This window comes from Ovis aries, chromosome 1, assembly GCF_016772045.2.
Source record: "Ovis aries strain OAR_USU_Benz2616 breed Rambouillet chromosome 1, ARS-UI_Ramb_v3.0, whole genome shotgun sequence".
Lineage (NCBI taxonomy): Eukaryota > Metazoa > Chordata > Mammalia > Artiodactyla > Bovidae > Ovis > Ovis aries.
This window is the reverse complement of record NC_056054.1, coordinates 264,865,529-264,881,075: the sequence shown is the minus strand read 5'-3', so window position 1 is coordinate 264,881,075 and position 15,547 is coordinate 264,865,529. Positions and strand designations below refer to the sequence as shown.

General features: G+C 60.6%; 1 long non-coding RNA gene across 1 annotated transcript; it reads left to right on the top strand.

Annotated features, from left to right (window-relative positions):
- Positions 1-12,403: 12,403 nt before the first annotated feature.
- Positions 12,404-13,231, top strand: LOC121817468 (uncharacterized). The gene is made up of 2 exons (XR_006057379.2): positions 12,404-12,792; positions 12,882-13,231. It is a non-coding gene; the product is annotated as an uncharacterized LOC121817468 (long non-coding RNA).
- Positions 13,232-15,547: the final 2,316 nt, after the last annotated feature.

Genomic DNA, 15,547 nt, shown 5'->3' with positions numbered 1-15,547 from the left:
ATGCAGGCAGGAGGGGCCTGGCTGAGTGTGGGCGCCTCTTCTGGTGGTTTCCACAGAGGGTACTGTGAGCGGACAGATGCCCGGCCACTCCGCCAGGGCTTAGGAAACTTCTTGCCACTCACACACCCGCAGAGAGGCTGTGTGCCCAGCATGGAAGACACGCTGGACATGAGCACACGATGCATGAACCAGGTCCCGTGTACAGAGACGTGTCTGCTCCCATGAGGTCATGTCACAAACATGGATGTGTACAGCTTCAGGACACACCTTCCCACAGCTGTAGGGATGCATGGCATGCTTTCTGATGCACTTTGTGGGGAATTTGGAAAGTACAGAAGAACTCGGAGAAGAACCCGAAAATCACCCAGTTTGTGGCCAGCCACCGCCCAGGATGTTTAAGTCACGGGGGGTGGGTGGGGGCGGTCATATTAAATGATATGACCAAGTCGCCCACAGTGGCAGTGAGGACGGAAGTCTGTTAAATACAACAGGACATCCGTGCTCACATCCAGCCCCTGATCTGCCCCAGCAGCAGAGCGAGCATACAGCCAGCACGGGTGGGGGTCCCTGACTGAGGAGTGGGGCAGGCCAAGTCCCTGCAGGGTGGGGACAGATGTAGGGTCGTGGCTGGTGGCCCTCTCTGTGGCTGACGGTGGAGATGGGCTGGGGGTGGCAGCTGGCAGTTCAGTTGCCTGCTCTAAGTGAAGGCCCCTCCTGAAGTCCTGGATCCCCGTCCTGACCCCAGGGTCCTGCTGCCCCAGAAGCAGCTTCCCAGACCCCAGGATGCACCTTTAGGACCCTTGGGTGGGGTTCCGCCAGGATAGCTGGCCAATCTCCTAGAGGCTTGGCCCCTCCTTGACTGCCCCAGAGCAGGAATGAGAAAGCATTCCCCGAAACCATCCTCTCGCTCAGACCTGGGCGCCAGCCAGCATGGAGATCCGGTGGAAAGGGCTCCCTGCCAGCCGGAACCTCTGCCTCCCCGGCCTGGTCACCTAGCAGCTCTCTCCATCAGACTGTGACCCCAGGACTGCACTTGACCGCAAGGCAGCCTCCATGCTCCCGGCCCACCAGCAGCCCCCAGGAGTCCCTCATCCAGGTCCTGTGTCCCAGCCTTTCTGGCTCACAACTCCCTTCACTATTTTGCCACTTTTAGTAAAGACATGAGTTTAGGGTTAAAAAAAAGGTTAATTTTCTATCTGTAGCTTATTACAGATTTATTTAATAGATTGAAAGTGAAAGTGATAGTCACTTGTCATATCTAACTCTTTGTGAGGCATGGACTATAGCCCACCAGGCTCCTCTGTCCATGGGATTCTCCCGGCAAGGATACTGGAGTGGTTTATCATTCGTTTCTCCAGGGGATCTTCCTGACCCAGGGACTGAACATGGGTCTCCTGCATTGCAGGCAGATTCTTGACTATCTGAGCCACCAGGGAAGCCCCAGTAAAATTTAAACTAAATATAAGAAAGACCAATGTCAACCTCCACTCATCCACCTTTGTAAGAAGAACACACGTTTTTCTGAGTGATAACATGTTTAATGCACCACAAAGTGCTTGATTTGGCAGTAAACCTGCACCAGAACATAGACGGCATCTAGCTTCCTGTCCTGGCCGCAGGCCCGGGCACACCATCCTCGGAGGGGACTGTCACAGGGAAGTCAGCTGCCAGCTTTCATCGCATCCAAGCCGTCTCCAGGCGAAGAGCTTGATGCTGCAGGCCGCTTGGGTATGCTTCTTGTCAGAAAGGAGGGCAGGACTTCTGGCCCAGAAAGCAGCCTGTGGACCACACCAGGCATGGACCCACGGCACTGGCTCTGGTTCACGGGCAGCCAGGTGCGCGGCAGGTACCTCAACCTGCCGAACCACCCAGTTCCTGAGTCCCGTCAACTACAGGTGAAAGTGAGCCCCATCCTGAGCCCACAGCCTCTGCAAAGAAGGAGGTAGAAATACCCAATGCTTCTCAGTGAGGCTGGATGTGTGTGATACACACATCCTATAAAGCTGAGTTGGACACAGATCCCAGGACTGAACCACCTGGAGAGATGGGCCCAAGGCCCTGTGGGGTCAGGGTTGGGCAGGTGGACGCAGGCGAGAACTCAACCTCCAGCCACCTTTGGGGCATATGGGGGTCCCCAGATGGCCTGTCTTCTGTCCCAATTCCTTGGCAGGTTGGTCTTTTTACAGAAATCAAGCAGATGCTGCCCTAGGAACAAGAGGCCCCTGTCCTGGCCCCGCAGGAATGTGGCCCCCGAGGAGGCTGGCTGTCCTATTGTCATGCCCACTGCCCCCTGGACCTGCCCCTTCCTCGCCTCAGGCTCCAGGACGGTATAGCACAGCTGCCTGGCTGCCTTCATCCAGGGACATGATGTCCACTACCCTGGGGCCAGGACATCCGGCCTGCCTGCCAGTCTACCCCCACCTTTCCAGCTGCAAGATGTGGTGTGGATGCTTGGCACCCTGCTGCTGGGTGAGTGGGGAGCAGCAGGCACTCCCCACAGCAGGAAAGTGCCAGGGGCCCTGGGCACAGGAGCCATGGAGCCCCAGGGGACTGAAGGCTGCAATTTCTACTGCAGGAAACAAAGGCCTGGCCAGATGGAGGAGCCATCCTGTTCCCCGATGTCAGGAGAGGGGTGCCCAGGCTGCTAGCTTGGCCTCTGAACATGTCCCCCTTTTAACAACTACCTTCCAGCTTCACTGACTCCAAGCTCCAGTTCAGGGACTCCCCAGTCCTGCAGCAACATCGCACTCAGCACATGGGCTCCCGGCCAGCTGGGAGCTGAGGAGGTGGGCAGGGTGCCAGGGCACATAGCTGGCAGGAGTGCCTGCCCCGCCCACCCAGTGCCATGCCCGCCTGAGGCTCTGGGAGAGGGCTCACTTCCTCCTACTGCCTGTCTCAGGGTCCAGCTCCCACGTGAAAGAACGAAACATCAGGGCAAGTCCCCCGGCTACTTCCCAGGAAAGTCCCAACCGAGTCCCGCTCCCTTGACACTTTCAAGGCTTATTTTAGCCCAGGAGGAAAGGGGATTTCTCTCTCCTGTGTCTGACAGGCATTCTGGGCCCCTCATATGTCCCAACCCAGCCCTGACAGTCACCAGCTCCTGCTGCAGCCACGGGGCCTAAAGTTTCCAGAAGGCTGATGAGGCTGCACCCACACAGGTGGTGAGGAGCCCCCAGGCCAGTGCCCATTGCACCCAAAGGATTGGGGAACAGATCGTCCCCCAGGTCAGTGCCCACCACACCCCCAGGACTAAGGACAGACATATCCCCAGGCCAGTGCCTACCACAATCCCCAGGACTGGGGACAGATTACTCCCCTGTCCAGTACCCAACACATCCCCCAGGATTGGGGTCAGACCACCCCCCTAGGCCAGAATCCAACACACCCCCAGGATTGGGGTCAAACCACCCCCCCTAGGCCAGTACCCATCACATCCCCCAGGACTGGGGACAGACCATCCCCAGACCATCCTTCACTGCGTCCAGGACTGGGGGCACCAAAAGCACCGTCACAAGGCGCTTCCCCTCAGCAGCTCACATCATGCCTTTCCAGGCCTTTCTTGGGCCATAGATTCTGCAACCACCTGATTAGGGATACCCCTCCACCAAGCAGGGTCGTGGCCCCTTCCCACCGACGGGGCTCTGGCTGCAGTTACGAGTGGGGTGAGAGGAGGGGAACCTCTCAGCAGGGTGTCCTGTGGTACAGAAGTGTGGGGCCCTGGGGAACGTGGTGAGGGACAGTGGCCCAGAGGAGGTGAACACGGCTACAGGAGACGTACTCAGGCCCTCCTCCCTCTCACCCACCGGCAACCTTGACCTCACAGGGCCTCCTGAGCCTCAGTGTGCCTCCTTGAGCTGGCTGGTCCCAGCCCTTATTCCAGCCTTCTAAGAACTGGGACCATGCACACTTGCCTCGGTCCTGACACCCTGCCGCTCTGGTCTTTGTTCTCTCCCCGCAAACCCGAGGGGTCTGTACGTTGATCACTGACTTTTACCCAAGCCCGGACACGTGTCCACTCTCTGCCAGCTCTCCCTGGGCCTGGGGTGAGTGCAACTTGGAAAGGAGCCCTCCAAGCGAGAGGAATAGCCTGTTCAAAGGCCCCGGGGCGGAGGTGCCTGGAGAGAGCTGAGCTTGGAGAGGTCGGGGATCAGGGCGGGCCTGGGTGCAGCCTGGCAAGCCGGCACTCAGGGTGTAGGCTGGGGGAGTGGGTGCCGACTCCCACCCCTCTGACCCGGGTGAGGCTGCCCAGGATACTGGCCAGCCAGCCCTCTCTCATGCCGCCAGCTGACCTGGTGACTCCACTTTCACCTGGGGTTTCCCCGCGAGTGTCTCCGTGGCAGGGAGCCTGGCCAGGAAAGTCCCAGACCACAGGCGACAAGGGAAAGTAGGCTCCCGGCCAGACTGGGCAAGGCCAGGCCAGTGGTGCCTGGAGGACTCCCGAGGGCCAGAGTTCAGGCTCCAGTTCCTCCGAGGGGCCGTGGGGACCCCAAAGGGCCTGCAAGGAGACCCCTGACAGGCCTTGGCCTGTGTCCGGCCGGCCTCTCCGTCTCTGCTCTGCCCTCAGCCCTGAGGCCACAGCCGGATGTGGGCGTGGCCCACGGACCTCAGGGCCCGAGAGCTGACTGCCCTCTGGGAAGTAACCCCGATGCTGGGGAGTGGGGGTGGCCAAGAGCAGGGGTGCGGTGGGTGTGGGGTCTGGGGGATGAGGACCCCAATCTCAGGTAGAGGGGGCAGGTTCAAATGTGCGGGGCTGAGTGGCCACAGCAGGGGGGCTCTGGGCTCAGTGGGGGACGGGGTGGAGGGGATCTGAGAATCCAGAGTGAAAGGAGCCCCGAGAGGACATGACAGGGTGGAGGGGCGGCCGGGGATGTGCAGAAGTGCTTTCATGCCAGGAGGTCCTGCCCCTTCCAGTGCAGCCCCAGAGGTCAGAGGTCAAGCACGTGGACAGCGGCTGGGCTGTGAGGGGGGGCTCCAGGGCTGCAATAACAGGGCACAGTAGGGGTCATGCCCCAATAGAGAGGGACAGTGGGGCTGTCCTGGGCCTGAGCTGCCCACCTCCTCCCAGGGTGCAAGAGCACACGTAGTGAGGGGGGCCCCAGAGGTACCCTGTTCCCACTGGGGTTCCTGGGAAGCAGGTGGCCGGTGGAGGTCACAGTCCTGAAGGTAGGGAGGAGAGGCCCCCACCCGCTGAGGGAGATAGCCCAGGCCTCACCATCACCCCAAACGCCATGGCCAGCATGCACACGGAGTCCCTCTCTCCTCACCCGTCCTTCTCTGTCCCTGCGCTGGGGACCAGGGTTCCCTGAGAGTGTACAGCCCACAGGGAGCACATGCGGGTTCTCCCAAAGGGACCCCACTAACCAGAGTCCATTCAATGACAGACCTCGCTCCACCCTGCCAGTCTCAGCACCCTCTCCTTCTGGTCCTGAGACAGCTGGCATCCTGTCTGACCCCCCCACCCCGTGCCTCCAGGGTTTGCACCCCCGCCTGCTCAGACCAGCCTCTCCCCCGTGGCAGCCAGCTCTCTCCTAATCCTCCTCCAGGAAAAGGTCCAAGCCCGGGTTCCTGTCTGTGGACGGACGGGCTGTGACTCTCCCTGGGCCCTGACGTCATCTTGGCTGTGCCTTGTCAAGAACCCAGCCCCTGTCACCCTGGAACCAGTGCCCGAGTCCTGACTTCCACTGATTGGACTTCTTGGCCCCACTGACCATCACTGGCCCACTCGCCGCTCCTTATCTTGACCGTCCAGGCCCTCCTAAGGCAGCCAGGTGACCATCTAGAAGCCGTTTCCGGCATGCCTCTCCTCTGACTCCCGGGGGCGCACCAAAGGCACCAACAGCCCGTTCAAGTCCGCCGACAGTCCTGTGCTGCCGCCTGAACACGCACCCCTGCCCAGGATAGCCCGCACGCCCGCTGTCCCTCCAGCCTGTGTCCTCGGCTCTATCTGCACACCGCTGGGTGCACCCCTGCCACAGGGCTGGCGTCCTCTTGTGAGCAGTGGTGGGAGATACCGGCCACGTTTGGATGTGAGCAAACCATGACCCACCCCATGGAGTCCACTCCCCGCTGGCCTGGCCACATCCTCACGTGCCAGGGTCCACTGCTGGATGCATCCATGCCCCTCGCCTGCAGTGCCCACCTGGCTCCCCACAACCCTCAAGCACCTCAGGAAGCAGCTCCTTATTCTCCCCATTTCACAGGTGAGGAAGTTGAGGCCCAGAGAGTTAGGCGGCTCACCCCAGGCCACAAAGTGCAGAGGACGGAGCTTGTTCAGAGAGAAGGGGCCCTGCCCACGCCCACGGCAGCCACACCTCAGGCTTGCGGCGGGGAAGCCCCTGGAGGGAGCGTGCAGCTGCAAGGACAGGGCTCTAGCACCGGTCTGTCCCTGCTGACACTTCAGACATCAAAACAGTTTCAAGAGTGGAAGAAGTCTGTGTGCAGAGCACTGCTTTGGGTATTTGAGGAAACGGGGCTGAATGTCACACTTTCTCCACACTGACAGCACTTCCGTCGGGGAACTCAGTGCAGGCGGCTCGGAGCCCTGGCCTCAGGAAGCAGCCCGTCAGGGCCTGCGCTGAGCCCCAAGGACCACGAGGAAACCCGCACCTTCCTCGGAGCCGGAGACGGAGGCCGAGATGTGAAACCCGGGTCTCGTGAGTCATATCACGAAGTTCTTAGAAACCGAGAGTTTCAGGGCAAGGAGGAGGTGGCACAGACAACCACACGGCCGAGCCTCCCGATGTCGCGTGAGCGGCCACGCTGCCGTGCGTGTCCACCTGTGTGTTTACCCTGCGCTCCACATCCTAGCTAGCTCGATGCAATGATCTGGAGACAGGGACACCTGAGGCCACTGATTGAGCCTGGGCCTCGGCCTCAAATCCCCCTCCCTTCGGAAAGGAACCAGGAAGGAGGTGGGTGCAAACCCGCGAAGGTGGGTGGGGGGGCGCAGGTGCGGGCAGGAGGCTCTCGCCACCTGGGACTGTGGGTTGGGGCCACACTATGGACACTTTGAGGGTCAAACAGAGTAACGGCTGTGATCCACTGAAACACTCTGAATGAGTAAAAATCCATAAATCCAGAGAGATACTTTTAAAAACTCTAAGGCTAAATCTAAATGAAGACAGCAAGAGACTGGAGACAGAGGGAAAGGGGACTCGATAGTGGGGAAGCGAAAGCACCCCCACCTACCACCCCCTGAGAGGCGCAGGGCTGATCAGCTGGGCTCTGCAATTGCTCAGCACCACCCCCACCTCCTGGGACAGAGGCAGGGGTGGGGCCACCAGCTGAAGGGTCCCCGGGGACCAGGTATCTCTTAGGGTGAAGAGGGGTCCCCAGTGACTTAGGAGTTGCCCGGGGTGTGGGCCTGCCTGCAGAGAGGTCACAGGCGCCCCTTGTTGGCTGCCCTGGTAGAGGAGCAAGCTCTTGGCAGCACTCGCTGCAAGGACCTGGCAAGAGGTGTCTGAGCTGGAGCTCAGCAGCTTCCAGACCAGGGGTCCTCACCCTGAGGCTGCTGAGCTCTGGGGGGACAGCTCTGTGTGGTGGGGGCTGCCCTGCATGGTGCAGGGTGTTGAACCGTGCTGCCATCCCTGGGAGTGACTGCCCTGAATGTCTCTGGGTGTTGGTGACTATCTCCTGGGGGCAAAGTTAAGGATGACCACTATGGACCGTGGTTTCCTCCAGGTAACAGGAAACCAGGCAAGGGACTTGTGGGCAAGCCAGAGACTGCAGGGGACAGTGAGATGGATCCAGAGTGTGGACTGACTGCAGCCAAGTAGTGTCATCAACGAGAGTGTGGCCCGAGGCGGGCTGTGACCTGGAGTGCAGGCTGGTGGGCATCTGGGAGACAGGGGCAGGGAGGGAGATGGCGGTGGGCAGTGAGGAGCTACGGATATCCTGAGGGCAGAGAGGTCATTGTGGTGACCTCTCCTTATCCCAGAAGTTGGCTCAGGGATCCAGTGTCCAATGTCTACGACTCACTTTAAGTGGAACATCCAAAAACAACATATATGCTGATATCAGAAGAAGTGGAGTGAACTTGCTAACTGCTTTCCTGGGATACAGGATGTGGGTGGGGTCCTCAAACTTCCTAGACACTTAGCAGTTTTCACAATACACCCCCATTGAGATGACTGGGATGTAGAAACAAAGAAACAGGAACCCAAGTGTTGGTGACGATGAGCCTGTAAGGTGGTGCAACTGCCAGGGTGCAACCACAGGATGGTGGTTCCTCAACCAGTGAGAAATAGAATTTCCATATGACTCACTTCTAGGCATAGACACCAAGGAATTGAAAGCAGGGCCTCAGACAGGTCTTTTGAGATGTATTAGCACATCTGTGTTCATAGCAGCATTACTGACAACCGCTAAGGGGTGGACACCACTCAAGGGCACGTGCATGGATGGATGGATGGATGGACAAAACGTGGTCCATCCGCACAAGGTCCATCTTCCAGCCTTGAAAAGGAAGGAGGCCCTGACACCTGCTACACATGGATGAACCTTGAGGACACGATGCTCAGGGACCCCAGCCAGACACGAGACGAATACTGTGTGATCCACTGACCTGAGGTTCCTGGCGGGGTCAGATCCATAGAGACAGGAAGGAGATGGTGGGGGCCAGGGGCTGGGGTGGGGAAGGGGGACTGTTTCCTGGGGACGGAGGTTCAGTTTGAAAGATGGGAAGTCCTGGAGATGATGGTGGGAATGCTTGTGTACTTAACGCGAATGTACTTAACGCCACTGAGCTGTGCACTTAAAAACGGTTATGGTGGCAAGTTTTACATTATATATATTTTCCTACAACTTTAAAGAAGGAAATACTGGTTTCAAAAAAGTTTTCACAACAAAGCACTGGAGAAAACTTCCCTCAGACCCCAGGGTCCTTTCTGGAGAGAAGGCCCGCTCACGTCAGCCTGCTCATATCAGCCCGCTCACGTCAGCCTGCTCACGTCAGCCCAGCTCGGTGGCTGCAGCTGGTGAGTGGGGGGCGGGGGCTGGGAGAGGGGAACAGGGCCCTGGCAGCTCCAGTCGCTGGGCCACCACGGGGAAGGGGGTGGACTTCCGCTCTATCTTCCTGAGTCTGACAACTACCCACTCAGTGGTCCTAAAATTCAGGCCTCCCCACCGCCCACCAACCTCCAGCACTTCCCCAATATTTCCCGAGACCGCAGCCTGACACCCTGCTCTGAGGGAAGCCAGCACTGTGGCTGGAACATGCGCAGCTGGCCGCCCCCACCTGGGGGTTCTTGGATTTCTCCCCACTTCCTCCAGGGGCAGCTTCCTCATCTACCCCTGTCCTGTAGCCCACACTGTTCACCCTTCACTTGTCCCAAACCTGGAGGGGCCTGTGGGGCTGGGCAGGTGGCAGTCGTGGGACCAGGAACTGGCTCCCATCTGCAGCCACTCCTGGGCACCTGGGGAGAATGTGGGGGGTCACTGGGGCAGACACTCTAATCGGCATCACAGGCCCCCCGCCTCCAGTCGAGCCCCCCACACGGCTGTTCTCTTGGCACAGGGTGGCCTCCTCCTGGAAGTGGGGGTACCCTCCTGAGGTTGAGAAGTTTCCATAAAGCAGCTCAGCCATGGGGACCCCCGCGCCACCCACTTGCCCCCCAGACCTCATCCCTGTTCCAGAGGGACGTCCCCTCCCCTCTGGAGGTGACCCCTGCAGGTGACCAAATGGCACTCCTGGGGCTGGAGGTAGACAGGGAGGAATAAGGCTGTGGCTGGGCTGGTGTTGGCTGGAGGATAGGGGTCACGGGTCAGAGGGCACCTAGTGCCAAGGAGGGTGCCCAGATACACAGGGACCTGGGGCAGTTGGGTGTTGGGGAGGAGATGATCAGAAGAGGCCAACACAGAGCTGGACCTGGGGACTGGGATCCTGGCCCCCTCCTCTGGCTGGTGGGGGCCATGGTCCAAGCCCCATGGCCTCAGCCCGGGGCCCCACTACAGGGAGGCCAGGGGTCCTGGGAGAGGGCAGCCCTGAGGCTGGTGCTGCAGGGCAGTCTGGCCACCAGCTTCCTAGTGAGTCGCCACATGGCTCGGAGGACACTGTCCTGGTCGGGCTGTCACACCACAGAGACGGCACTGGTGTGACCCCTGGGGTCCTTCCAAAACCCTTCAGACTGGGGGCGTTTCCCTGCCTCTGGGTCTTCCTCAGGTCACTGCGGGCAGGTGGACAGATGGAGCGGCCACCCCTGTGCCAAGTGGGTGCCTGAGGCCACCGGCTCTGAGCCCAGGGGTGGGGGGGGCACGCCAGGGTGTGGTGCCACCTCCCTGCACCACTGGGGTCTCCTCCGCGGTTGACTCCAGGCTGGAATGCGGACGCTCAGGGCCCATACCTGAAGCTCCATGCGATGGCCGCACCGAGGGTCAGGGTCAGGCACTGCTCTCACCAGCTGGGCTCCCCCAGCGTCTGGCCCTGGAGGGTTGATGGCACTCTGTCAGGCGTCTGTTTCGCAACAGAGGACAGCCTGAGGTCCAAGTTCAACAGCCTGGGCAGGCGGGAGGTCTGGACTGAGGTCAGTGAGAGGAACTGACTGGGAGGGGAGGGGATGGCTCCCTGGGCAGCGGGGTCCGAGGCTGAGGCCCGCCTGGGGCAGACAGTGATCACACTGCAAACCCCAGCTGACACCCTGGCTGGCGGACAGGCCCCCACATGGCGCCCCCGCTCTTCCTCGGGCCTCTCCTGACCTAGGACCCCACGGACCCCAGGAGAGGAAGCTGACTTGGGAGCTGCCCACCTTGCTGGCCACAGCGGGCACCCACCTCCTTCTCCGACCTGAGTCACAGTTTCCAGGTCAGGCCCCGGCCTTCCTGCTTTTCAGCAGGAGGCCGAGGATTCTGTGCCCAGCCGCGGGTGCGGTGGGCTGCTTGGTGAGAACCTGGGGATCACCTTGAGGGAGTGGCCACGTCCACTCTAAGAGGGGCGGCCCCCACCCTCATTCGCCATTGTATCACTCCCTGGAGCTGCTGTAAGCACAGACATGGGCCTTCAGGCAACAGAGATCCAACCCCTCATGTTCCCAAGGCCAGGGTTGGAAACCCAGGTGTCTGCAGGGTTGTTCCCTCCTGGAGACTCAGGGAGGCCCTGCTCCAGCCTTGCCTCCAGCTCCAGGGGCTCCACGCGTCCTCCGCTCATGGCCACGTCATGCCATCACTACACAGCCTCCTCCTCTCACCGTGTTTCCTGTAGGGACACCTGTCCCTGGACTTAGGGCTGACCCTAGTAACCAGGACCATCTCATCTCAGGATCCTCAATGTAATCACCTTTGCAAAGACCTTGCTCCAGGAAAGGGGTCCAGGTGGAAGTATCTTTGGGGCGGGCATGATTCAACCCTCTATAGGATCTGGACCAGTATACTCCTTCCCAGAAAAGCAGCCGTGTCCAGATCATGTCCACATGTGCTCTGCAGACCAGCACCTTGGGGACGCAGGGTCCTGGACAGCACCCCCAGTGGGATTACAGACAAGGGGTGGGGGGATTGTTTATGATGCCAACGCCTTTAGTCCAGGTCCCAGGAAGGAGTTCCTCAGGGCAGGGCCCCACAGCATGACTGGAGCAAGATACAAGCAAAGGTTGGTGGGGTCGGTGGGGTCAGCAGGGTCTGTGACCCTGTGAGGTGTGTCCCTGGGAGGCATGTGCAGGACCCAAGATGTTCTCCCTTAAAGACGCTGGTTTGGTTCAGTTCCATTTAACCTGTTGTTTTCCTATACAGGAAAGGCCACCCACCCAGATATATGCTGGACACCAGGGCCCCTCCCCCTGCAAAAGAGGCTGGGCCATGGGCCTGGCCCTCCCAGGACCTGGGATGGTGCCCAGACAGGGGGCCTGCCCTCGCTGCACCCCCTCCACAGGCTCTCCATCGTTCTCCGCCACCCCTGGGGCTCCAGAAGGCCCTTGGGAGTGAGCTGGAAAGCAGGGCCAGCTGCTGGGCTCAGGATAGAAGCCTAGGAAAAGACTCGGGGTCAGGGTCACCTGGGAACCCAGGCTGGGCAGCGGTTACTTAAACCCAGAGCCCCGGCCCAGTCTGGAGGGAGCTTCAGAGGAAAAAAGCCATGTGACAACCCTTAATATGAGAAGGAGACACTCAGGGCCTCGGCTCAGCCTGAGTACCGGGGTGACAGAGGGGGCTGGCTGCTTGGAGATCCCGGGGCTGACAGGACTCCTGCTGGGGGTGAGTAGGTGATCAGATGGCTCAGGGGACAAGAGGGTGATGTGTCACATATAGAGGGTGGGGCTGGTGGGGAGGGAGGTGCACAGAGGAGCCTGACTGGTGCCTCTGCCCCAGGCTCTAGGTCAGCATGAAGAGGAAGGGGCACATCTGGCCCGGGACAAAGGCTGTGGCTGGATGGTGGCGGGGGCACGGGGGTGAGGAGACCAGGAGAGGAGAGAGGGTCGGGGGGAGCATGGTGGGGGGCAGGGGGCTGAACCTTCCTTTCCATGTCCTTCCCACGATTTGCCGGAGGTTCCAGTAGAAAGTCTCAGGGGAGAGGTGACCTTGAGGGCCAGGCTGGGGGCAGCCAGCGGACCCCTAGAGCCCCAAGCCCCACACGTGCTCTGACCTGCCTGGAGCCTGTGGTGACAGTGGGCCAGGGGGCCGGGAGTGGGGCCCTGGCCCATGGTCCTGAGCAGCCCTACCTGCCCTTGGATCCTGCCTGGAAGCTCCGCCTTTACCTCCTGACCCACTGCCCGCCCACCTGCACGTGCAGACGTCGAGTGTGCTCACAACACGGCTCCTCTCAGACAGCTACACAGACAGCGGGGCCTCCACCTGTCAGCCAGCGACCCCGTGAGCCCCGGACCAGGCTGTGGGGTTGCCATGCCCTCCTCCAGGGGATCGTCCCAACAGGAATTGAATCAAGGTCTCCCGCATTGCAGGTGGATTCTTTACCAGCTGAGCCAGGAGGGAAGCCTGTGGGAATGCCCAGCACAAGCCAGGACCACACGCATAGTGGAGGGACCTAACACGGGATTCCTGGGAGAAGGGCGTCTCTGCAGCAGCCCCAGGGGAGGCCTGGGGAGCCCCCTGCCCAGCCCGAGGACACCCAGCCCCTCCACCAGGACCCCGGCGGCCCCAGTCCTGGCCCGTCACGTTGGGAACGTCCCTTGAAGAGCAGCTCCCACCGTGGGAACCTCCCCCACTGCAGCTCAGCTGTGCCTGTTCACAACCTCAGTCCTGTAACCCGCTTCTGAGAAAATACTCCGAGGAAAAAGCCTTGGAGGCCAAATTGTTCTTGCCAATGTTACTTTCATCAGGAAAAATCGCAAACAACCCCAACATGGGTCACAGTAATGGGGAGAGGAGGGAGTTTTATGCAAAGGCCCCGTGGAGAAAACAGCACGGCCACTTGGAGGCCCCAGGTCCTGGCAGGGATGTCAGAAAGGCCGTGAGACCCAGGGCTTGTCAAACAGGCTGCAGGGTGCACGTTGAGTGTGCACGCCCCAAACATACCAACGACGACATGCCGCTGCTTTGGGGCCCCTCCCCCACATGACCACCGTGGAGGCGACTCAGCGGCCAGAGGAGCCCCTGGACAGCCCTCCCTCAGCTTCCCACAGTGGCGTCACGGGCCGGCCCTGCTTTCTCGGGTGCAGGGGAATAAAAGGCTTTTCCATGGGAAGGGCCGCCTCCATGTCCATCGGGGCAAAGGGCGGCATGGCCACCTCTGGACAGGCACTGGCCTCGGCTGTGCTGCCCACTGTCCCCCTCCACCCCGCTCAGCCTCCGGGAGCCTGAGGGGGACAGCAGCCCCACATCGTGCGTCAGGCGAGCCCCTTGTCAGCACAGTAGCCGTGAGCCAGTGAGGGGGTAGCCCCAGGTCTGGGTTGGGGGCTCCCAGGGTGCTGGTGTCTGCTCTGGTTTCCTATTGGCTCTACTGGGATTGCTGGGGAGGAAGGCAGGGTCCACCAAGTCAGACCCTCCCAGAAGCACCCCAAGATGCAGGTAACACATGAACTGGGCATCGGCCTGCTGGGACCAGGGGCCAGGCGGGGAGGCCCTGCTGCCCGCCCTCGCTCAGGAGCCCACAGGACTGAGCCCCAGCGGGCACAGCACGGACCTGAGGGGCTGGGCTTTAAGCTCTAAGGTGACTCACTTGCTAAGGACTGACCTTTCAGAGCCATATAGCGCCCCCATAAAAGCTGGTGCCTAAATAGAACTCCCCTACCCCACACAAAACCCCCACGGGCTCCAGAAACCAATTTCCTCCTCCGGACGGAGATGAAGGTTGTGCCACTGGCTGCCACCTGCCAAGCTCCAGACCTGTGCCAGCCCTGCCCTGCAGAAGCAGTCAGGCAGGTGAAGGGACAAGTAAGTCCTGCCCAGGACATCACGGGCCCAGAGCTGGTGGGGGACCATGCTCACTCTCACAGATCCTCTCCCAGCTCCTCCATCCTTCTGTGCCCTCATCCCAGCCTGCCCATGGTGGGCACTCGGGGCAGTGGGCTCCAGGAACCAGTCCTGAAGTCCCTACCCAGGCAGAGGCACCTGGGAACCCATGTCCCGGGCCTGACGGATGGGGCAGGGGCAATGGGAGCCCCACCCACCTTGCCGGCTAGAATCTTGAAGCTAACTCACCCTCTAGGGCCCAGGATCCACCTTGAGCCTGCCATGCTTGCCCGTCTGCCCATGTTCACGCCCCTCCTCCATCCTCCATAAACCCCTTGCCCCCCCCCCCCGCCCCAGGCCGCTTCTAGAGTGCTGGTCTGAGGCAGCCCATGGGAGCCCTGGCTCAGCAGAGGGAGGCCCTGTGGGCACCGTGGGGTCGCGTCCCAGCCCTGGGGCGGCCAGAAGAGGGTGGGCTCTGGGGAGAAAGCGGCTGTCAGGACTTCCTCAGACCCCCTTGGTGCTGGGGCCCTGCTGCTGTGCTCACAGACTGGTGGAGAGAGGCAAACAGGCTCGGGGCGTGGCCAAGGCTTCAGCACTGCCGGGAAGAGCTAGGGTCTGACACCCAAGGGGCCTCTTAATTTTTCCTCTGAGCATGTCCAGATCCAAAATCCATGTCCACCTTGAGCTGACAAGTCCCGTATCCGGGGTGACGAGGCAGAGTGCCTGGAACTGACTCTGCTGGCAGCCTTATGGCATCAGGATTGTCCTTGTCAACCACAGAACCATCTGCTTTAATATAGCTAAAATGGTGACAGCTGAAAACAACCTGTGCTCACCCCGGAAAGTCCATGGGCCAGGAGTGGGGTGGGGGAGTGGGGGCCAGTGCCCTCATCCTGGGCTGTGTCAGGGCCAGCTGTGGGCAGGGGCCCTGCAAGCCTGTTCACCCTGTCCAAGAGGGTCCACCCAGAATGAGCTCTGCTGTTAGACAGGCACTGCCTGACCCCAGGTGGTCAACAGTCTCACCTTCAGCCTCTGTACTGACTTTAAAAAAAGATGGCTTTATGAGTTGACTGGTGTCCTTCAAAATCTGTATGTTGGAGCCCCGGCCCCCAGCACTGGAAATGTGACGACGTGTGGAGGTGAGGCCTCCAGACCTGTGACTGTGTTATAGGGAGGTCACCGAAGCTGGTACAATTCAACCTGGCCAGCGTCCTTC